At 41.1% G+C, this 25,543-nt stretch overlaps 1 pseudogene; it reads right to left on the reverse strand.

Annotated features, from left to right (window-relative positions):
• Positions 1-4,778: 4,778 nt before the first annotated feature.
• LOC129494645 (U1 small nuclear ribonucleoprotein C-like) lies at positions 4,779-18,780 on the reverse strand (annotated as a pseudogene).
• Between the last annotated feature and the right edge of the window lie 6,763 nt (positions 18,781-25,543).

Here is a 25,543-nt window from a genome sequence, read left to right on the forward strand (position 1 = left end):
AGCAGGGAGCCTGATACAGGACTCTATCCTGGGATTTGATCCTGGGACTTGACCCTGGAACTCCAGGATCATGACCTGAGTCGAAAGCAGATGCTTAACCACTGAGCCACCCAGACACCCCCAAAGGATCTCATTTTAAAGACAAGTATGCGGGGATCCCTGGGTGGCGCAGTGGTTTGGCGCCTGCCTTTGGCCCAGGGCGCGATCCTGGAGACCCAGGATCGAATCCCACGTCGGGCTCCCGGTGCATGGAGCCTGCTTCTCCCTCTGCCTGTGTCTCTGCCTCTCTCTCTCTCTCTCTGTGTGACTATCATAAATAAATAAAAATTAAAAAAAAAAGTTTAAAGACAAGTATGCATCATGGATATAAAAACATGCTTCCCCCATTTCTTTCTCTGATAAAATAACCAGGAAAAACTCTTGTGTTTGAGAGAGGTGGTTTTATTACAACTAAGAGAAATTTATTTTCTTAACCTAGAAATTGTGGGAAAACTGAGAGAGGAGAGCCCACTATTTTGAAGAGATCATGATAGTGTGCTCGCTTCAACAGCACAAAATCTAAAATTGGAACAATAGAGGCGCCCCGGTCACACAGTGGGTTAAGCACCTGACTCTTGATTTCAGTTCAGGTCATGATCTCAGAGATTGAGCCCTGCATCAGGCTCTGTGCTCAGTGTGGAATCTGCTTGAGATTCTCTCTCCCTCCTTTCTCTGTCCCTCCCACTTGTACTCTCTCTAAAATAAGTAAATCTTTAAAAAAAAAAAATTTTAAGGGGACACCTGGGTGGCTCAGGAGTGGAACATCTGTCTTCAGCTCAGGGCATGATCCTGGAGTCCCAGGATCGAGTCCCACATCAGGCTCCCTGCATGGAGCCTGCTTCTCCCTCTGCCTATGCCACAACATGCTCCAGGCTGGTGGGGGGGGGGGGGGGGAAGTGGAAGTTTTTCTTTTTATTTTTTTCTTTTTTTTTAAGTGGAAGCTTTTCTTAAAAAAAAAAATTTTAATGTAAAAAATTTAAAAATTAAATGTACTATACTGAAAATGCATTTTCACAAAGGACACTTGGGTCTCAAACAGGACTAGTGAGACAAGGGAAAGCCAGGTATCTCCCTCTTTGATTTTAAAATCAAACATTTCGGGATCCCTGGGTGGTGCAGCGGTTTAGCGCCTGCCTTTGTTTGGCCCAGGGCACGATCCTGGAGACCCGGGATCGAATCCCACGTCGGGCTCCCGGTGCATGGAGCCTGCTTCTCCCTCTGCCTGTGTCTCTCTCTCTCTCTCTCTCTCTCTCTCTCTCTCTGTGTGTGTGACTATCATAAATAAATAAAAACTTAAAAAAATTCTCTTTAAAATGAAACATTTCCTTTATTTTATTTTTTTAAGATTTTATTCATGAAAGACATAAAGAGAGAGGCAAAGACATAGGCAGAGGGAGAAGAAGGCTCCATGCATGGAGCCCGATGTGGGACTTGATCCCGAAACTCCAGGATCATGCCCTGAGCCGAAGGCAGAAACTCAATCGCTAAGCCACCCAGGAGTCCCAAAAATGATTTTTAAAAAGAGAGATCATACCAGTGAATTTTTTTTCAAAGATTCAGATACACTCATGCATAAGAAATGGAAACCAACTCACAGGGAATACTTAAATATTGGAGACAATTATAACTAGCCCTGCGATGAACTCTACTATGACATTAAAAATGTGTATACTAAGCTAATCCATAACCCGCTTATTATGTTTCATGTGTGTATTCTGACCTCTGAAAGTGGCATTTAATATGATCAAACCAACAGGATTCTTGCTAATGACCCATTCATATCATTGTCTTTTTTTTCTTTGCTCTTTACTAACAAAGTGAAATCATGATCCACCATCTACTGAAGAATGTGCACATTTCAGAATAAAGTACTGCCAAGTACACAGACCCAGGACACTCACAGAGAAGCCCCTCTCTCAGGACACTCACCATCTATCTACTCCCAGGCAGTTCCCTCTAGCTTATGATCTCACACAAGGCAACAGTTCACATTTTTTTAATGAGAGTGAATGTTTATGAGCACTTACTAAACAATTTATGCATATTAATACCACTCAAAGAAGCCGTTGGATCCTTCCACCTTCAGATAAAGACAAAAGAATCCAGCAACTTCCCCAAGCTCCAGGGCAGAGAATGGTGGAGTCAGGTGTGAAACCCAGTGCCTATGCTCTCACCTCTGCATCCACCTGCCTTAGGAATAGTAGTTATTACTCCCTACCTGGTAAGATACCAGTCAGAATCAACCCCTAGGGCATATACCATTTTCTCAACACATTTCTAGAATTCAAAAATGTTTCAAACCGTCACAAGGGTTCTCTTTCCCTAAATGTTGTGACTATCATTTGGCACACTATATAGTTCGGGTTTTTTAAGTGTTTTATTGATTTCTTGGAGCTATAAATTTCTCACCCTTCACTCAGATGGGCAGAGAAAATGTACATTTTTTTATATTGCCTATAATTCTGATAGTGCTCACAAGCACCCACCAGCTAGTAGCAGATGGAAAACATTTACATTTTTAGTGCAATCTAGCAATCTGTCTGAGACTTTGAGCTATTTCTTTGAGGTATTTCTTTTTTGAAGACTGCAAGGCAGAGCCTCTGGCCAGGATCATGCCGGAGATAGAGCCAGATTTCTGCTGGAGACTCCCAGGCTGGGACAAGGCCGGGCTTTCAGAAATCCTTCCATCTGCCACCCCTGCTCTCAGATGGGGCACTCACTCATGACACTGGAGAAGAGACCTGTGATCTGGGTGGTATCCTTTTGCTTCTCTGATCTCTACATCAACCCCCCTGGTGGACTAGCTTACTTGGCCCCTGGAAGTCTTGTGTGTGTTAGGGACAAGGGTAAGTCACCCCAAAATGTGCCACTTTGGCATGCCGATTATTTCAAGCTAAAAACAACCAAGGCCCAAAAGACTCCACAAGAAGCTCTGATCTTAACCACCTTCACTTTAACCACCTAAAAGAATTTAGGGTTAGAGGATCTCCTCCAGGAGGAGACTTATCACCATTGATCTCTACGTTATAATATGAACAACGTGTGGTACAGTGAGGAACCTACCAGGGCTTGTTTGACCAAAGTCCTCTCTCTGTCTCATTGTTTCTGAGTGGCCCAGCAAACATTTATTTACCAAACATTTACTCCTTTTATCTTCCTGTGAATTGCATTTCCTTCCTTTGAAGTTCCAGATCCCTTCCACCCACCTCCCATCCCCTTAGTTCAGGTTGACATATATATATATATATATATATATATATATATATATATATATCTCATTTTGCCTTACTGTCTTTGAAATCTCAAGTTTATGTGGATTCCCCATAAGTACAAAATTAATGTACCAATGTCAACTCGATTCTTAAACCAGCCAGAAGAATTTTGAAGGGTAGGAGAAAATTTTTCCTCCCCAGCATGTGTCCCCTGGGTGACCCTGGCCCAGGGGCTCTGCTTTGCAGCCTTCAACCACATGGTGACTCCCTTACCCTCTGCCTCAACCTAGAGGAAGTTCTTCAGCTATACTCTTAGCAAAATTTTGTGTCCTGCCTAGAGAATTTTGGAGGCTTCTAGATCTCTTCTAGGCTCCCCATTAACCAAAAGGGAGTGGGAACACTAAGCTCAGGTCCCTTTTTTATGCCTAACACTTCTGAGTCACCAAGTATAATTTGATATGGCTTCTGCAACAAATTACAAATAATCCCCTACCCTCAACACCAAAATACCAATCAAGGATGCAGCTCCCTGCCCTAGGCATTCTCTTCATATTATTTAATATATTTCAGCCCAGAGAGGAAAGGCTGGGATGTCTCTCACTCCCTACCTACCCTGCCTCTATCACTCTATCCCATCCCACAATCAGTCAGGAAATAGGAATTCATTCCATCCTCAGAGCAGCAAGTCTTATGGAATAGCCATCATAGATACATGGGGATTTTTGTTTACTTTTATGGGAGAAACTCTGATACTCTCTCTGGTCCAATTCTCCCCGTTTGGTTCTTGATATGCTTAAAATTTGAGAAAATTGCCTCTTCCTCAATAAAGTCTGTCTTGCCTATTTCCTGCAAAATTCTGTCTGCAGTAGCAGAAACTGAATGTTAATGCTTCCCTATATTCTTTATAGGCCTACTGTAACAATAGCCTATGAATACCTCACCTCAGCCATATGAATCCCACAAGGTGTAGAAGAAAAATACATGGAAAAAGACAAAAAAGAAAAACACAAATATTTTTAAGAATACCAATCTAGGGGCACCTGGGTAGCTCAGTGAGTTAAGTATCTGGCTTCAGCTCAGGTCATGATCCCAGAGTCCTGGGATCAAGCCCCAGGTCAGGTTTCCCACTCAGCAGGAAGCCTGCTTCTCCTTCTCCCTCTCTCCCTGTCACTCTTCCTGATTGTGCTCTCTCTCTCTATCTCTTTCTCTCTCTGTGTCAAATAAATAAATAAAATATTATTTTTTAAAAATGCCAGTCCAGTTGCACTCATATTCCTAAAATTTTGTTTTAACTAAAACAGTGGACAACTTTATTTTCACATTTCACAACACAAATAAAAATTGCTTGCTTTCTTTTATTTGGGGGGGTGTCCCACTACTCCCCTACCAAAATTATTCTTTGATAGGAAGAAGGAGCAAGTCTTCCCTGTCACGCTGTTAGAAAACACCCAGAGTCAAAGGACCATGATTCCTGGTGAAGTAGAACAAGTATTATAAAAAATGGAATACAGAAGTTCCTGTCTCTCCTTATCTGTCTGGTAGAGTCATTCCTGGCCAAGTGGGCACCATCATGGGACAGGTGGGAGGTCTCATCACTGGGGGCACAGACATTATTGGCATGTGGCCTCCCAAAAGGTGGCCTCATTCTAGGAAGAAAAGGGTCCATCCTTGGCATCATGGGAGGGGCCTCCTATATGGTGTGCTGGTATCATACCAGGATGAGAAGGACCCAGGAGACTGAGGGGAGGTAGGATCATTGCCCAGGCAGGAAGAGGAGCAGGGAATGGAATAGGAGACCTCTTTCCTTGTTAAAATGCAGTGGTTGTTCTGTGGATCAGGCTCTGACTCCGCTCTTCCATTTGTTTCTGGTGGTAGTCTTTCACATTCGCTTTGTGTTTCCTACCACTGTAGTGTTCTTTCTCCCAGATGGAGAGTCATGGGTGAGGAATGTGTGGCAGTGCTCACTGTAAAATTTAGGGATGTTGCTCTGCAGGCCATTGGCCACTTGGTCCCATACCTCCCAGAAAATGAGGCAAAAACGATGCACTCATATTAAACAGCTATACATGCATGTATATTTTCTATGACTCTTGCATGTAAATACTGCTCCTTTTTTCCTTTTTTTAATAGATTTTATTTATTTTTTCATGAGAGACACACAGAGAAAGGCAGAGACATAGGCAGAGGGAGAAGCAGGCTCTCCATGGGGAACCCAATGTGAGACTTGATCCCAGGACACCAGTTTCATGACCTGAGCCAAACGCAGATGCTCAACCACTGAGCCACCCAGGTGCCCCTTAATTTTCTTTAAAATGTTCCCCTATTCAACTTTGGAGTCATTCTTTTATCACTTATGCCACCTAAGAGCTTTTACATTGATTTTTTTCTAGAACAAGAACAGGTACCTGTAAGTCTTTATTATTGAGATAAAACTACTGGGAAAAATTAAATTAATGACAAAAAGTATTCTTTGGGCAGCCCGGGTGGCTCAGCGATTTAGCGCCACCTTCAGCCCAGGGCCTGATCCTGGAAACCTGGGATCAAGTCCCACATCGGGCTCCCTGTGCGGAGCCTGCTTCTCCCTCTGCCTGTGTCTCTGCCTCTCTCTCTCTCTCTCTCTCTCTCTCTCTCTCTCTCTCTCGGTCTCATGAATAAATAAATAAAGCCTTTTTTAAAAAGTGTTCTTCATCTTCTTCTCATCATTTAGCAACACTTTGCTTTAGGTATTATTTCATTTCTGAGCTATTTTGGCTCCAGTTACTGTGTTTCTGATGGCCTGATTCACAGTATATCCAGTGGGTGTGGATTTTCATGGGTGAGAAACTGACCTCCAGTTTTTCTTGGTATCAACAATAAGACAAGGCAGAAGCAAATATCTAAGAGCTTAACTCTTCTGAAGACAGTGAGGTGAATACAATGCATCAAAGAGCAGCAGCATGAGTTGCTCTAAGAACATGTAGAGAATACACAGATGTGGAGGCCGAGAAAATTAAGGCCATTCCACCTTGAGTTCAGGTTAGCACAGGTACAGCCATCCCAGGCCCCTATGAATTGGAGCTGACATTTACATTACTTCAGCTACAGGGAAAAAAACAGCTTACACCTTAAGGTCCTAGAATGCCCCATATCAGAATGTAAACAGAACTTGAGGAATTGCTCCAGCCCTTCTGGAGGTCCCCGAGACCAGCCCTTAAAACTAAGCTGGAACCCACCTCGGGGTCCAAGTCCCTGCTCCGCTGTGTCGGGTGCACTTGGACCCAAGCTCGAGCTTGTTAATAAACCCTCGTGTGTTTGCATCGGTGTCGGCTCCTTGGTGGTTTCTCGGATTCACAATCTTGGGCACAACAACAGAAATGATGGTGGCTTCTGTGTGTGGTGAGAAGAGCCTAGCTGAGACACAGGGAAATGCTCATTCCAATGAAAAGCCCAGCAAAGTGTGCCTATGGGAGGAGAGGGAGTAAAATACACAGTTCTCCCTTCCCAACACTGGCTAGGGGCAGATCCGAGTTGGGAACCACTGGGTACCCATATGTGAGCACAGACATCTGAGCTGCCTTCTGAAACACTGGAAGCTAAAGCCAAGAAGAAAGTTAGGATTTGGGAAGCCAAAGTGACCAACACTCTCTAAAGTCAATCAGCACAGACCAATCTGAGAAAGATGTTGTCCTCAGAAAAACATTTTTCAACTAGCGTTCATTTACGAATTGAGCAGCCCGGGTGGCTTAGCGGTTTAGCGCTACCTTCAGCCCAGGGTGTGATCCTGGAGACCCAAGATTGAGTCCCATATCGGGCTCCCTGTATGGAGCCTGCTTCTCCCTCTGCCTGTGTCTTTGCCTCTGTGTGTGTGTGTGTGTGTGTGTGTGTGTATCTCATGAATAAATAAATAAAATCTCTAAAAACAATTTTTTTACAAGTTTTATGCTTCAGACTACCAGGCTATGTCCTAGTGCTTGAGAAGACCCTCCTTGCTCTTATGGTAGGACACTCTTCAAGGATGAAAACATTAACCCAGATAAGAATAATGCACCAATTCCATACAAACTGTAGATATCATGCTATTTTTTCAAGGTAAAAATCACTAAGCTCCTAAACAGCTGTTCACCCAGGTTCAGGAGTCATTATTCACAACAGCCTAACAATGGAAACAACCCAAATGTGTATGGATAAACAAAGTAGGCCATCCATACAATAGAACATTATTCAGCCTTAAGAAGAAAGGAGATTGTGATGCATGCTAAACATGATATGAGATCTGATGACATGGTAAGTTACATAAGCCAGTTCACAAAGGGGCAAATATTATATGATTCTACTTACCTGAGGTACCTAAATATTCAAATTTACAGAAACAAGGAACTGAGGTTGCCAGAAGCTGGGGAGAGAGAAGAATAGAGAGTTCAGTGGGTAGGGAGTTCCAGTTTGGGGTGAGGAAAAAGTTTTGGGGTTGGATGGTAGTGATGGTCGCACAGCAGTGTGAATGTATTTAGTGCCATTGAGCTGTCCACTTAAAAACTGTCAAAAGGGAAATTTTTATGATATATATGATATATAAAATATATATCATATATATTATATTGTTGTGCCCAAGATTGCGAATCCGAGAAACCACCGAGAAGCCGACACCGATGCAAACACACGAGGGTTTATTTACAAGCTCGAGCTTGGGTCCGGGTATACTCCACACAGCAGAGCAGGGGCTTGGACCCCGAAGTGGGTTTCAGCTGGGTTTTTTATGGGCTGGTCTAGGGGATTTTCAGAAGGGGTGAAGGAATTTTTTTCATTCCAATATGGGGGAAAGGGTGGGGGAGTTTCTTAAGATCTGATATGGGATTCCCTGCCGAGGACACTCTGCAGTTTTTCCTGTAAAGTTCAGCTCTTATTCCCAGGGGCCTAAGATGGCTGCACTTGTGCTAATGCTAAACTTGAGGTGGAATGGCCTTAATTTTTCTCGGCCTAAAAAAAAAAAAAAAAAAAAAAAATTTCTCAGCCTCCACAATATGTTTTATCATAGCATACACACATACACTCCAAAGCTGTGTCCTTGTGCTGAATACAAAATGTTCCTCAGCCATGCTCTTATACTTGCTTATGTAAGACTGAGGATTTGATTTTCTTTTTAAGGTCCCAGACCTGTTATGCTATATGTTGGCAAATTGAACTCCAATTTAAAAATTAAAAAAAAAAAAAAAAGGTCCCAGTCCTGGAAAGCACACTTTCACCAGTTGTAAACCCACTTCCTCTGCCTCACGGGCATGCTTCTCAGCCTGCACATTGGACCAGAGGAGGTGGAGGAGGACCCCAGGACTTCAGTCTCTCAGGCTAAAGCATCATGCCCCACCTGTGCCACCTCCCTGACTCACCCAGGTGACAGCTACCACTCTTGGTGACAGCTGAATTCAAAGGGCTCTTTGCTCAGAAAACAGCCTGAGAGTGACAGGTATCACTCTGAACATGCATTAAAGATTCAGAACAGGTTGAAACTTTATAGAGTGAAGCAGGGAGAGAGGACAGCCAGGACCTCCCAGCTCTCATCCTAGCTAACCTACCGTAGGGAGGTAAAGGGTCCTGATGGGGAAGTCATGGAATCTTCTAGTTCCCCTTCCTCTGAACCTTGCCCAAGACCACGTGAATGTCCTCTGGCTTGGACCCTGCCCTGCTTGGAAGCACCATATTACCTCTGTATTCAAATCCCTACCACGTAATGAGTTGGAGTAAGCGTTACGAACTGAGGCAGTAAATCCATTTGTGGCCTTTATTAAACGCCTTCTATCTGGAATTGGAATGTGACTAGAAACATATATTGAGGTCTTGCCATCCAGACAGCCCCACTTGCCTGTCTTCATCCTGGCCCCTCTGTCAACATCTCATCTGAGTGGGGGACACCAAGTATCGGATGCAAACTTCTTAGCTAGATCACTGTAATGGACATTTTTTTTTAAATAAGTGGACCTTCTGACAAGAGTAGGTCAGTCCTGGTATCCTTGCAGAGCTTGTTCATTTCAAATCTGTCTGCGTGTTCCAGGGCTCACAGTGACAAGGTCTGGGACCTGAGACCTTTTGTGGGAGATTCAAGGAAAGAGGCAAAAACAACACAATCTGAACAGGAACAGGAAAGCACTTGGGACTGGTTCAGCTCAGGCTTGAATTAAAACGTTCATTAAAGCTCTGAATTTCCTCTAAGCATTTGGCAGCAATTTCCACCCACAAATGGCTTACAGTATCACTTAATTTCCCTTTGGAACTTTGGAGAAAATAATGATGCTAAGAGTAAAATGAAATAATAGATGTGTAAGCACCTAGCTCAGGGCCTGGTATGATGTCAGCACCTGACTGATTTTGAAAAACAGTAACAATTTATTTCATTTAACCAGTTATAAAACATTTTTCTATCAACCCTTAATAGCAGTGTTGAATGGGGATGTTAATTTGTCTGTTGGTTGCTTCCATCTCAAATACATGTGCCCCTGGGTGTGTGAGGGAAGGTATGCACAGAGCTCCTACACCCTATCACTTAACAGGAAGTAAACCTAGAGGGCTTGACTCAACTCTCTCTCCTAACCTCCAGAAATGGTAATGGTTCCGGAATGGGACAAGTCTAAGATTGAGCAACAGGATGAAAAAAATCAGATGAATCCATTCTTCCTCCTCCCCAGTCCTTGCATAATAGGATTAAACAACTTAAGGGTACAGTAGACCCTCTGGAAACATGACCAACTTATCTTATGGATTTAGGGAAAGAACTATAGCTTCCTTGCACATCATCTGGACTCTCAAGAGTGAAAGAGAATTGCTGGACCAAGACAACTGTATTGATGAAGGCTTGTTTTCTCATGAAACTTTACATGACAGGGCTTAGTTTTGTAAGCCTAAATGAAAAAAGCTTGCCCAGTGGATGTTGAATTCCTCCTTATTCATAATTTGCTCAGCTTAGTGGTCTGCTTCTTATGTCACCTGGGCCACCTGAAAGTTTTTACTTTTGATGTAGCCATTTGGCTTTGAGCAGTAGCCCAGGCTTTGTTTCTTGGATGTTTTCAACATTACTTCTTTTCTTGATCTTATTTTCTAAACACCGTTGCCCTAGATTCTACTCCACCCTGGAGCCCATTTTTACACTTTAAAACCGATTAGGTAGTTTCTTTCCTTTGTTTGTTTTTGTTTCCTGACTGTTATGTTTAGTGGAAATGAAGCCTCATGTTAGCGTATGCCAGTGTCCTATGGCATGTTTCAGAAGCCTCTAGAATGACCTTAAGAGAATCTGCATCCAGAGAAGAAATACACTGCAATGAAGCCATAACTTGTGCACGATCTGTACAGAAGACAGAAATTCAGAACATGTCTGAATATGTTCAGATCTTCTCTCTTGATCACCAAAAGAACACTAATTTTCTAGGTGTAAGCCATCTTTCCCTAACCCACAGCTATGTCTCCCCTTCTCAGAACCAGTTTAAGAAGAGATTAAAAGCTTCAATGAGAGGCTCTGGGTTTGGGCTGTAGCATATCCTCAACACTTAAGAATTTATAATCCTACTTAACCTCCACCTCCTGTTTGCCGAAGGCCACAATGTCAATGAAAGGTGAAACTAAGACCTTCCCAAGTCTTTTCTGGGTGTGCTCACAACCCTACAGATGCACATGGCCTTTTAGATTCTCAGGAATAAGTCAGAACTTTTCAAACCCCCTGTGTATATCTTCTTTCCCAGAGTTTCCTCTTAAGTTTCTGGCCAGGTTTGTTCACCCCAACTGGCATCAAAGCTTTAGGCAGCTGTGATGTCAAACAACTGCTGTTTATTGTTCTTGACAAACACCTTGGAGATAGAGCTTTTCTCACAGTTTCAGGTCAGATCATGTAATTACAATGTCATTTCTCTCACTAATTGTATTTTGTTTCAAAATATATAATTAGTTTTCATTAAAAATATACTCTTGGGCAGCCTGGATGGCTCAGCAGTTTGGCACCACCTTCGGCCCAGGGCATGATCCTGGAGACCTGGGATCGAGTCCCACTTTGGGCTCCCTGCATGGAGCCTGCTTCTCCCTCTGCCTGTGTCTCTACCTCTCCCTCTCTCTCTCTCTCTCTCTCTCTCTGTTTCTCATGAATAAATAAATAAAATCTTTAAAAATAAATAAATAAATAAATAAATAAATAAATAAATAAATAAATAAATAAATAAAAATATGCTCTTTATGTTAAAATGTCACTAGTGATTTTTAAATGAAATAAATATTGAATATATTAAATATTGATAGATTGATAGACATAACCAACATAAACAACATTTCTTTTGGGTCCTCAATGATTTTTAAGAATGTTAAGGAGTTCTGATATCAAAAAGTTTTAACACTATCAGTTTAGCTGAAAGATTCTGAGTTTAAAGGATTTTTCCTCAAAACTTCAAAAACACTTTCACACTTCTTATATTCCATGTCATTGAAGAGAAGTGAGCATCAGTTTTATTCTTGATCCTTTATAAGTTACCTCTTCTTTCTTCCTGGAAACTTTTATAATTTTAAGTGGTTTTTAGTTCTTAAATTTTATGACAGTACACATAGGTAAAGACTTCTTATCTATCCTATTTTGTACTCTATGAATTCTTTCTACTTTCACTCATTCTAAAAAGTTCTTAGTGATTATTCCTTAAAATATTTACTTATCTGCTTATTTTAAAGGAAATTTTATTTTATTTTTTTTAATTTTTTATTTATTTATGATAGTCACACAGAGAGAGAGAGAGAGAGAGAGAGGCAGAGACACAGGCAGAGGGAGAAGCAGGCTCCATGCACCGGGAGCCTGACGTGGGATTCGATCCGGAGTCTCCAGATCGCGCCCTGGGCCAAAGGCAGGTGCCAAACCGCTGCGCCACCCAGGGATCCCTTATCTGCTTATTTTAATCTTCTCCTTTGAGGCTTCCTATTTTTTTTAAAGATTTTATTTATTTATCCATGAGAGATACAGAGAGAGAGAGAAGTAGAGACACAGGCAGAGGGAGAAGCAGGCTCCATGCAGGAAGCCCAACGCAGGACTCGATCCCGGATCCCCAGGATCACACCCTGGGCCGAAGGCAGGCACCAATCTGCTGAGCCACCCAGGGATCCCCCAAGGCTTCCTATTTTTATCCAAATGTTAACACAGTTCCTTTTATTATTCATATCTCTTGACTTTTTGTTCATATTTTCTACCCTTTTGTATTTTCCTAATCAATGGGCATTCCTAAAATAATCATATAGGGTTCATTTTTTTTAAAGATTTTATTTATTCATGAGAGACACACAGAGAGAGGCAGAGACATGGGCAAAAGGAGAAGCAGGCTCCATGCAGGGAGCCCAAAGTGGGACTCTATCTCTGGACCCAGGATCAGGCCCTGAGCCAAAGACAGACTCAACCACTGAGCATCCAGGCATCCCATCATATAGGGTTCTAATTTATTTTTATATTTTTTTATTTTTATATTTTTGAGTTCTCATTGTATTCAATTATTTTCATCTCTTTCATTGTGAAACACAGCAAACATAGAGGAAAATACATAAAACATAAATATAAATATGTAGCTTAACAAATTATTACAGAGTGAATACTCATATAATCACCCCCAAGATTGACTTCATTGGCATGTAACCTGTGCAATCACACAGGTTTAGAAGGGCACCATGCTTGGCCTGATGACCTGCCGTCATTGTCTCGATAGTCCTAATAGTTTTAAAAACAAGAAGTCCCATATCTCCATGTTGTATCGATTCCGCAATTCATGTAGCCCATCCTGACCACTGTCCATGTCAAGAAATAAACAATTGCCAGATGCCTGGTGGCTAAGTTGGTTAAGTATCTGCCTTCAGGTCAGGTTGTGATCCCAGAGTCCTAGGATGGAGTCCTGGATTGGGCTCCCTGCTCCTTTGGTAGCCTGCTTCTCCCTCTTTCTCTGCTTCCCTTTCTGTGTCTCTCATAAACAAACAAACAAACAATTGCCATACTTCAGAAGCCCCCAGCCTTTCCTTTCCCAGTTATAATCCTTTTCTTCCCATGAAGATAAATCTATCCTGACTTTTATGGTAATCACTTCATTGCTCTTCTTATAACTTTACTACCTGTGTATGGTACATAGGTAGTAAATACTCAATACTACAGTTCAGTTTTCCCTGCCTTACTGAACACCTCATATTCTGACACATCATTATGATTACAGAAGCCACCAAAATATTATTTGTAAAAATTATAGGGAATGGAAATCCTGACAAGATGGCTAATTATCATAGGTCCTGCTTCCTCCCCCAAACCAAGTCTGAAGATGACATATAGAAAAGAGCCATGAGGGGCACCTGGGTGGCTCAGTGGTTGAGCATCTGCCTTTGGATCAGGTCATGATCCCGGGTCCGGGGATGGAGCCCCGCATCAGGCTCCCTGCAGGGAACCTGCTTCTCCCTCTGCCTAGGTCTCTGCCTCTTTCTCTCTCTCTCTCTCTCTCTCTCTCTCTCTCATGAATAAATAAATAAAATATTTAAAAAGAAAAGAAGAAACCCATGCATGAATGGAGCTAAGGAATTAGTGTAAAAAGAAAGGGACAAGCTATAATATCTCAAGCAGCATGTCACTGTATTGCACCTAATAGGGTACCTGCACAGGCAATTTTGAGCAAGCAATAACACAATGAATGTGTGTGATAAATGTTCAAGGAAAAGGTACCCGTCGCAACAAAAGCATATAATGGGGATTTGACCAAGCTTGAAGTACCTGAGATCTTCCCAGGAATAATTTTTACTCTGAGGTCTGAGAAGTTAACTAAGGTAAGATCCCTGCTTTTGGAAGGAGCACATCATAGCTAAAGGATTCTAAGAAGACAGCATGTAGCAATCAGATGAACCCAGAAAGATAAGCAGGGTCCAAATCAGACAGGCTTTATCCCAGCTGCAAAGATTTAAGATAGGTCAGTGACGTGATCCAATTAGGTTTTAAATGGTTATTTGAGTTGCAGAGAGTACACTGGCTGGGAAACAGAGAGGGAGAGACCCATTACATGGTCATTTCAGTACTCCAGGTGAGATATGCTCATGGCTTGTCTAGGCAGTGGCAATGAAGGTGGAGAGAAATAGATCAATTTGGATGATACTGAGAAATAGAATGGTCAGTTGTGGTTGTGGAGATTGAAGGCTAAAATGTATCCGGATTAAGAACAATGCCCGGGATCCCTGGGTGGCGCAGCGGTTTGGCGCCTGCCTTTGGCCCAGGGCGCGATCCTGGAGACCCGGGATCGAATCCCACGTCGGGCTCCCGGTGCATGGAGCCTGCTTCTCCCTCTGCCTATGTCTCTGCGCCTCTCTCTCTCTCTGTGTGTGTGTGTGTGTGTGACTATCATAAATAAATAAAAATTAAAAAAAAAAAACAATGCCCAATTCCTGACATATGCATCTGGGGGGATTGTGGTGCCATCCGCTGAACTGGGAAATCCAAAAGGGAGAATGTGTAGAGGGAGTCCCAGTGGTGAGCTTGGTACAGTTCTAGACGTGGTAATTTAGCTTTCCTTCAAGACATCTGATGGAGATGTTGAGCAGGCAGCGTGGACCGTAAGTCTCTCACGTGGCTTCTAATCACACTTGGGAGTTTATCATTTTGAACAAAAGAAAAGGCACAAAAACAACATTCTCCTCGTGCACCTTTTTACTCCTATCTCCAGTTTCTAAGAAAATTAATGAAGCCACCAGCACTATTCTTACTAGGACAGTCCCATTCCTAGGCCATGACTCTATCTGAAGGGCACTGCAGTCTATAATCTCTGGTAAATAAATATTACCAATTCCTGGACATTAAATAATACTAAATATAATACTACTAATTTAAAAAATAATAAATTTAATTCAAAACAATTGGGGGGGAGCTCTTTAAAGAGCATTGTATAGATTCTGAGTTCTTATTATTGGCTGCCCATAATTGTATTGAACATGAGTACTTAGAATGGTGATGAGACTGTATACAGAACTCTTTCTTACTAAAAGAGACCAATTATATAGAAGAATATGACTTTCTACCTCAAAAACAGGTGCATCACTTTTCCTTAAAAGGCTGCAGATGTATTCTATATGAATATAATATGCACTAATCATTAATAATTCAAGAGTTCTAATCATACCATTATTCTAACAAAGTTTGATGACTTCCATAGCATGAGAGATCCATGCTTGAAAGATGGACATTCATTTTACCATCACAATGGGATGGGGGGTAAGCAATCTACCATGTCAGCACGTTAGCCAAGGTCAAGCCACCCTTCAAGCTTTCCTTTTGTTCTAATAGCATGTGTCAAATAGAAACATGCATTTTTCACTTGCTGTTTCTGCTTCTCCTTGCATAATACATTAAAATCTCTTAGCACCAATTATTAATTTATTAATTATCAACAAGTAAAAATCTGTTAAAAATGCCCCGAGGACAGGTCCTGTAGGTTCACAGCTGCAGATCCAACAAAGTTTATGAACTCATTGCCAATGAATTAGGAAGTGTCCATATGTTCAGAGGCCATTATCTGAACCAAAAATAAAATTTCTAATTATTTCCATCCATAAAATGTCCAGCAGAATGCCATGCTATGCTAATTTTAAAAATAGAGAGTAATGTAACAGATGTCATGGGTGGGCTACTACCTAGGAGGAACAAAATCCTTCAGTGAAGGAAGCATTCTTTTTGGCATTATCATATTTCATGAGTTATGAACTCTTATTATCAAATAAGAAATAAAAGTGCTATATTGTATGCCCTCTCCATCCCAGACTCTGAACCAGGTGTTTCCTATAACATTTTGCTTAATTCTCACAACTTATGAGGTGCATATGACTTGCATTTTACAAAGGCAAATACTGAACACATTATGAAACTTGCCCCAAGTCAAGAAGATAAGTAAAGAGCAGAGCTATAAATTAAAGAATGCCCGTCTCTGGACTACAGAAATACTACAGGAAATAATGATAAGGAACAACTAGTAACCTGTATATATTAGAAATCTTAGAGGGAGAAAAAGAAATCATCCAATGACAAAAACATTCAATTGTTTTTCATCTCCAGTCAATTCTTAATCATCTCAGGAGACAGAAATCAGAAAAGACCTAAACCTAAGACCAAGAAATCTTAGGAAAATTTCCAAATTTGCTTTACCAATTCATTTTCTTATTTGGTGTAAAAGAGGTTAGATTAGGTTGCAAAGAACTAATGCACAAAGATCTAACATTAACTTGAGTTACAGGGAGATCATAGTCAAATAAAATTGGAGTCATTGGTGCATGTAAGCAAATGACTTCAAAATTATTCCAATCTCCCTCTTTCTCTATGTCCAAACCAGGAATTAGACGTTTCCTCAAGACAGAAGAGCATTGAATAGTACCACATTTTCATAATGACTTTTTTTTCTTGATCATTTTATTGTCAAAACCATTGCTTTAAAGTATCTCGGCTACAACTTTCATTTTCCCCCCTCATTTTTTTGGATTTTTTTTTTTTTTTTTTTTTTTTTTTTGCCTTTCCATTGAAACTTTGGCTTCCTATACAATCTTTTCTTACAAAACTGAAGAATCCTGTTATGTAAACATACTGGTTCTGTGAGGGTGCTCTCTCAGGTCCTGGCTACTCTGAAAGTTATCTTATTCTGGGGCAGGTCACAGATAAGATGGAGTGGCCACAAGACCCCTTCCAACATCATCTCCCTTGACACCTTATGGAATAGAAATGTGCCCAAGGTTCTCCCTATTTCTCCCTGATTCAACCACAAGACTTTTTTAAAGATTTTATTTATTTATTTGAGAGAGAGAGCATGCACAGGGAGAGGGAGAAGCAGACTCCCCACTCAGCAGGAGCCTAATGCGGGGCTTGAACCCAGAACCCTGGGATCATGACCTGAACTGAAGGCAGATGCTTCACCAGCTGAGCCACCCAGGTGTCCCTATCCAACCACAAGATTAATCCCTTCCCAATATCAGAATACAGGAGTCAGCTTTGCGTATCCCTCAACTGGATTCAAATGCTGTTGTATCTAGAAGATATTCTTTAACCTGTGGTGTGGCATTTAGCAGTTTCCTATTTTCATTATAGATATTTTCCTCTGATATTTGATTCTTTTTATTTATGACTATAGTTTTCCAGAGAGAGGAATAAGGTAAACTTACTTTTATTTTATCATTTTTCTAGAAATTTCTCTCATTTGAATATTTAAATACCTGATAAAATAATTGAATATTCATCAAAATATTGATTAAATATTGTCTATTTTAAAAGGCAGAACTTTTGAATATCAAGAAAAGACACCAAAAATGCAAACACCTAAAACGTCCTCTGACGGTCATTGTTGAGGTACTTACCTAAGCTTTGTTCAAGTGTGAACCTCTGACACAAGCTTGAGAAATCATGTCACTCACTCCCTCTTAACCACCGGCTTGCCGGGAGTACTGGTCTCTGCATTGTGCTAGGATCCTGCAGGAACACAGACATGAGGGTAACTATTCAAAATGCACATATACCAGTAACAACAACTGTTATGATGAACAAGTAGGTAAATTAGTTTGAAGTGTGAGCAGGAACCACAAATGAGTGGTTTGCATGCCATCTAGTAAAGAATTACTTGATGAGCAGCAGCAATGAATTTCAGAGCATGAATTCCAAAGTTAGACACTGTTTATCAACTAAACTTGGACTACAGTATGAATCAGCCCCAAAACCACATGGCCTGGTCACCAGATTATAACATGACCCTTGACACAATGGGCTACTCACTCCTCTATATGACCCACAAATATCCATCCTTCTATCTGGTCTTTTCCATTTCCGCCTATTGATGTTATCCAACCTTCCACAACTAACTCAAACGCTTTCTCCTCCAGGAAGTCTTTATCATCGCTTTCTCCAATCAAAATTAACCCTTCCCTACTCTACATCTCTATATCTCCACTATATCTCCATCCATTTGGTAATTATTACTCAGCACATACTATAGGCCAAGCCCTGTCTAAGGAGTATGATAGCCATACTTTTTCATACTTTTCCGTGCTGAAAAAGGCACAATTCTTGCTCTAGGAGCTCACCTTCAAGTAGACAATACAAAGCAACAATCAAAAATAATTTCACTTCAAGTGCAGTTTGATGCTGTGAAGAAAAGTCAAGCTAGGTAAAGGGTAAGATGAAGAGAACAACCCGGAAGGGTCAAGGAAGACCTCTCTGAGTAAGTGACATTTGGGCAGAGACGCAAACAGACTGAGAGAGTGATCTTGGAAGTTACCCTTCCCAGGCAAAGAGAAAGGTCTTGCAAAGGCCTCAAGGCAAGAATTCAATGCACAACTTATCTAAAGAGAAGTTGGAAGGCTAGCATTGCCTGGGGTGGGGCGGGGGGCACCAGAGTGGAAGGACACACTGAGTAGAGCCTTGGAAGCCATAATAGGGACCTCAGCAACTGTTGCTGGATACCTCATCTTCCTTCTCTTTGGTGAACTCGCACCTTCCCCTGTGTGGTTCTGCTGAATCTCCATCACGATGACCTATCTGATCCCTGGCTGCAATGTACATGACTAGGTCCAGCCTCTTCTCATACAGTCCACTGTGAGGAGGCCGTCATGTGGACTTGATCCAAGCAGGATCAAGTTTCAACAACTGCATTGCTACCTTGTGCCTGAGGCTGTCTGCACCCCACTCACCACTGCCGATAGGAATCCTGTCAAGCACTTCCAAATTCTAATCCCAGCATCTGCGTTTTGGGGTTACTTCTGAAACCAAATGTCACAGGTTGGGGCCGACCCTGAGGAGAATGACATGCAGGAGTGTTCTAGTGAGAGACACCTGAAAGGGGGAAGCAAGGATCAGAGTTGGCCCCAAGGAGAAGATAAGCCTCCATACAGTCTCACTGGTGGTCTCTGACCATCCCAGGGGAAGTCTTGAGGCTGGGATGACTCTTCAGAGTTGAGTCTTAACACCCCAAAGGCCAATCAGTCCCTGGAGATGGGCCACTCTAGGGAAGGGGACACAACTTGGGCAAGGCAGGTCTCTTCAAGTGGAGCAACCTCTGTGAGGGTCTGACATCTGAGGACTTCTGTTGGCAGCCCACCCAGTACTGGAGGAGTAAGTCCTTCCTTCCCAATGGGATACCTGAGTAACTGACCGTGGTGTTTATCACAGAAGCTATGACTAGCAGTAAATAATGGATTCTTAAGAGAGTGTTTTAAAACACATGTACATACACAATAAAAATGTCAGTGTTCAATTACTATGGAAATGCCTAAAACCCATCAACTATAAAACCCTCAATTCAACCTAGCATGTCCCTCATGTGTCACCAATACTGCTTATACATACATTTATAGGGTCACCATTGGCTCTGGAAAGAATGCAATGCACGTAATTGTTTTTTTTTTAATTTTTTAAAATTTTTTATTTATGATAGTCACACACACAGAGAGAGAGAGAGAGGCAGAGACACAGCCAGAGGGAGAAGCAGGCCCCATGCACCGGAGCCCGACGTGGGATTCGATCCCGGGTCTCCAGGATCGGGCCCTGGGCCAAAGGCAGGCGCCAAACCGCTGCGCCACCCAGGGATCCCGAAATGCACGTAATTGTAAGATGTCTAAAGCCAACCAGGGAATGGGGTAGAGGAAGACTGTGCAACTTCCCTCCTTAACTAAATAAAATCCCTTCTCAGCAATACCACCATCCGGCAGGGTAGAAGCACCAAATTCCGTCATGACTGTGACTGAAAAATACAAATGCCTCAGAACCAAAAAAATCTAGAGTCCCCCAGTCCTTGGGCGGCCAAAGGCGCAGCCTTCAAAGTAGTTTGGTAGGAGGAGAGCTCCAGCTCTGCGGGTTCTTCCACTCAGCGCATCCTTTCGACTTTTCAAAAGGTCTGGTCTCCGTCAGAGCTCTTCCTTAACCTTTTGGGCATCTGGTGGTCTATCTGTAAAACAATGCGACTGTACTACTTGATTTCAAAAATTCCTTCCAACCTAAAATGAACTTGAGGACTTGCCATTTAAACCTGGGCGCTTTTTCACTCCATAGATCAATGAACCTTGGGATTGGTGTTTGAAAATGCACGTAACAGCACCACCTAGCGGACAGAAGGTAGTAGTACTCGCGACAATTAATATGAATGAACTGAAATTTCACAACGAGAAAGTAATTATGTAGAACATTCCAGTTAGGATCTTTTAACTTTTTTGTAGATTGTGGGTCTCCTGGAGAAGCTAACAAAAATTATGGACTCTCCTACCACCCAACAATGCAAAAGGCACACATACCAAAATTCTATAATTTATAATTTCAAGGAATATGTGGCCTTCCCCAGCCCTCCCCATCATGCATGGGTCACAGTTGAAGATCCTTCACTGTACACGTTATTGGGAAAATGAAAAATGATCCTATAATCATCAGAAATCAATGAATGTAACAGATCTATGACTTTTTTCACATAACCATAACCCAAACTTCCTTTCTACTTACAACCAGCAGGAGGCAGAAAAGAACAGAACCTCCCTTTTTTTTTTTTTTTTTTTTTTTTTTTCCTGTAGGCTACACACCCAACATGGGGCTTGAACTCACAACATGGAGGTCAAGAGTCACATGCTCTATCATCTGAGCCAGCCAGGGACACACTCCACTCCTTGCCCCTGGAAACTTCTGTTTCCTACTGCTTCACAGGAAGGGTACCTGCTTGGCCAGTCATTTGCTTCCACCAACCTTGATTCTTCAGAGTGTGACAAAGATACAGGGGAGGCTGAAGAAATGAGAATCTACCAGTGGCAGTGTCCAGTAGTATCCAAGCCTGGGGTGAGATCCTGACCCCAGCCTTTTCCTAGGTCTAATTCCATCTCCCTCTGCCCATGTCCATACCTGATTCTTCAATCGCACTAATTCTGGGAACTGTTTGATACTCTTCCAATAAATCCCCTTACCACTTTAAGTCAGAATGTGTTACTTACAACTAAGTAACCCCAAAGTTTGTGATTGATGCACACCCCAAATTCCTAAGGGTGACCAGAAAAGTAACTCTTCCTCAGTCCAACATATTTTATTATGTATTTATAATAGCACTTTTACTTAAATCAAAAGACCAAAAGCTAAAATTTCCAGAAGATGAGGCACATGGGTGGCTCAATTGGTTAAGTGACCCACTCTTGATTTTGGCTCAGGTCATGATCTTGGGGTTGTGAGACAAGCCCCATATTGGCCTCAGTACTGAGCATGGAGCCTGCAGAAGATTGTCTCTCTGCCCCTCACTGCTCACACACACACTCTCTCTCAAAAGATATACACACACATACATACATACATACATATATATATATATCTTTTTTTCAGGAGCCACATCTTCTCTAAAGATGATCCAAGTATTGGCACATTATAGGTGCCCTTCCTCACCAGATGACCCTCCAAGAAATCATTTGTTGTGTTATTTCTCCCAACATTTCACACCAGAAATTAATACAGTCTCAAATCCTTTTTGAAACAAGACAGAGTATTTTACATATTTACATACTCACATAAGGGTTTCTGATAGTTAGCCAGGGTAAATTAAGAGTGGATGAAACATGTTCTTAGGAAAAATAAATTTTAACTATGGAATTGTTTTTTAAAAAATTATTGCCACATGGAAGAGAAAGAATCAACAGTAAAAACAGGTGTTTGCTTTTTAAACCCAAAGGCTATAGGCCCAATTTTTTTTAAAAGATTGTTTTCCAAAAGCACCTGGGTAGCTCAGTTTTTTTGAGTACCTGACTCTTGATCTCAGCTCAGATCTTGAACTCAGGGTCATGAGTTTGAGCCCTGTGTTGGGCTCCACATGGTATGTGGAGCCTACTTAAAAATAATAATAAAAATTTTAAAATTTAAGAAAATAAAGACTATTGTCCTGATTCAAAAATTGTTGTGCCCAAGATTATGTATCTGAGAAACCACCAAGGAGCCGACACCGATGCAAACACACGACGGTTTATTAACAAGCTCGAGCTTGGGTCCAAGTACACCCGACGCAGCGGAGCAGGGACTTGGACCCCGAGGTGGGTTCCAGCTTAGTTTTAAGGGCTGGTCTCGGGGACCTCCAGAAGGGGTGGAGGAATTTCTCAAGTTCTGTTTACATTTTGATATGGGGCTTTCAAGGGCATTGAGCTCTGTTCTCGTTCTAATAGGGGCTTCCTGCCCCTGGCTTGGGCTCTGTTCTCATTCTAATAGGGGCTTTCTAGGACGTTTAGCTGTAAGCTGTTTTCTTCCTGTAACTGAAGTAAGGTAAAGTTCAGCTCTTCTTCACAGGGGCCTGGGATGGCTGCACTTGTGCTAACGTTGAACTTAAAGTGGAATGGTCTTAATTTTCTCGGCCTCCACAAAATAAATTTGGAAGTGCCTGGGTGACTCAGAGTCAATTAAGCACCTGACTCTTGATTTCGGCTCAGGTCATGATCTCAGAATCATGAGATCGAGCCCGGCTCTGGGCTCATGCTGAGCATGGAGCTTGCTTGGGATTCTCTCTCTCCCTCTCCCTCTGCTCTTTCTCCATCTCCTGCACACACACACTCTCTGTCTCTCAAAAATAAAATTAAAATTAATAAAGCTAAAAGAAAGTTTAACAAAATAAATAAAAATAAAATTTTTAAAATTTACCCAGGTATAGCTACAACCATTTCTATACCCAAATCATCCTGCTTAAGGAACCATATGCTCCACTGGTAGCTAAGTATATTTTAAAATAATGTAATATAATCATTCATACCCTTTCATCTAGTGATACCCTTCCTGGGTATCTGTCCTAATGAAATTATTTGACATAAGAAAATGTTTACAATGGAAACATTTATACTATTTATTATAATAGGAATAATACTATACTATTTAGAATGGGAAAAAATAACTTATAATGAAATTTATTAAATATCATATACTCATTACTATGAATGAATCAGAAGTCTGCAATAGCATGGGGTAAACATTATCCTATAATTTTAAATGAAAATAAATAGAACAGGGCAGCCTGGGTGGCTCAGCGGTTTAGCGCCTGCCTTCAGCCCAGGGTGTGATCCTGGAGACCCCGGATCGAGTCCCACGTCAGGTTCCCTGCAAGGAGCCTGCTTCTCCTTCTGCCTGTGTCTCTGCCTCTCTCTCTCTCTCTCTCTCATGAATAAATAAATAAAATCTTTAAAAAAAGACTCCATTAAAAAAAAGAAAAGAAAATAAATAGAGTAAAAAAATAAATAGAATAAAATATTACACTATACTAAAAAGAGACTAGGTAAAATTCATATTCAAAAATGAATTTTTCTCATTGTTATTTTCTTTATTCCTCTAAGTAACTTCTTAAACAATTATGTATTAAATGCCTACTAGACATTGTGCAAGAAAGTCTATAAAATTGAAAGATTCTCCAACTCCAGGGAGTGGATAGTCTGTGAAGAAGGGGGCAGGACATGAACACAAGCAATATGATTACTATAATGAAAATATGCAAATCAGGGAAAACTAAATCAGTACCTAAGAGTGGAATGTGGTTAAGTATATGTTTAATTTTTTCAGAAAATATCCAACTACTTTCTAAAGTGGTTCTATCATTTTACATTCCCACCAACAGTAGATGAGAAGTCCACTTCCTCCACATAGTTGTCAACACTTGGCATGGGGAGTCTTTTTTCATGATAGCTGCTCTAATAGATCACAATGATATCTCATGGTGGGTTTTAGCTTGCATTTTCCGAATGACTAATGGTGCTGAGCATTATTTTATGTATTTATTTGTCTTCTGTATATCTTCTTTGGTGACGTATCTGTTCAAACGGTCCAATGCTCTAGTTGGGTTGTTTTTCTCCTTATTGTAGAGTTTTGAGAACTTTCTTTAGGTATTCTGGATGCAAGTCTTTTATTAAATATGTGTCTTCTAAATATTCTCCTGCAGTGTATGGCTTGTGTTTTCACTCTCTTAACAGTGTCTTTTGAAGAACAGAAGTTATAAATTTTGATGAAGCCAAATTTATCTTTTGCTCTTTTAAGAGATAGTGGATCTGAGAAATCTCTGCACAAACCAAGATAAGATTTTTCTCTTGCTTCCTCCTAGAAGGTCCATAGTTGTAGCTCTCACAGTTAAGCCTATGATGTATTCGGAGTTAATTTTTTTTTAAGATTTTTTTTAATTTATTTATTCATGAGAGACAGGGAGGCAGAGACACAGGCAGAGGGAGAAGCAGGCTCCATGCAGGGAGCCTAATGTGGGACTCGATCCCGGGACTCCAAGATCAGGCCCTGGGCCGAAGGCAGGGATTAAACCGCTGAGCCACCCAGGGACCCTCAGGAGTTAATTTTTGTATATTATATGAGATAGAGATCCAAGTTCATTATCTTGAATATGGATAGCCAACTGTTACATCTGTTGGAAGGACTATGCTTTCTCCATCACATTGCCTTTATATTTTTGTTTTAAAAAAAAATCAATTGTCCATAGATGTTGGCTTCATTTCTGGACTTTCCATTATGTTCCATTGGGCTATTTTCCTATCTTTATGCCATTATCAAGTTGTTTTGTGTAGTATACCTTTATAAGCCTTGAAATCAGATAGTGTGAGCCCTCCAAAGTGGTTCTTTTTCAGAGTTTTTTTCACTCTTCTAGATCCTTTGCATTTCCATATAAATTTTGGAATCAGTTTGTTGGTGTCTACAAACTGCTGGGATCTTGATTGGGATTATGTTAAATCTATACATTTTGGAAAGAATTTACATCTTAACAATATTGAGTCTTCCAACCCATGGACAAGGTAAATTTGTATTCATTTTTTAGGTCTTCTTTAATTTCTCTCAGCAGTATTTTGCATTTTTCAGCCTATAAGCCTTTTTCATCTTTTGTCAGTTATCATTCCTAGGTATTTGATATATTTTATTATAAATGGTGTTATTTTAACTTCCAATTGTTTTTTGCAATTATATATAAATTTTACAATATTTGGGGGTATATTGACTGTATACTGCAATCTTGAAGTTTTCTAGAAAAAAAAAATCTAGGGTCAGCTGGGTGGCTCAGAGGTTGAGCATCTGCCTTTGGCTCAGGTCATGATTCCGGGGTCCTGGGATCGAGTCTCACATCAGGCTCCCCATAGGGAGCCTGCTTCTCCCTCTGCCTGTGTCTTTGCCTCTCTCTGCATGTCTCTCATGAATAAATAAAATCTAAAAAAAAAAAAAAAATAGAAAAATATTCTAGCTTTGGTATTGGATAGCTAATAATTTTGCCTGCCCCATAATTTTCATTCTGGTAATTTACTTTGATTTTCCTTTAGAGAATCATTTCTCTCCTGTTCTTGGCCCATGT

This window comes from Nyctereutes procyonoides, unplaced genomic scaffold (assembly GCF_905146905.1).
Source record: "Nyctereutes procyonoides isolate TBG_1078 unplaced genomic scaffold, NYPRO_anot_genome, whole genome shotgun sequence".
Classification (NCBI taxonomy): Eukaryota; Metazoa; Chordata; class Mammalia; order Carnivora; family Canidae; genus Nyctereutes; species Nyctereutes procyonoides.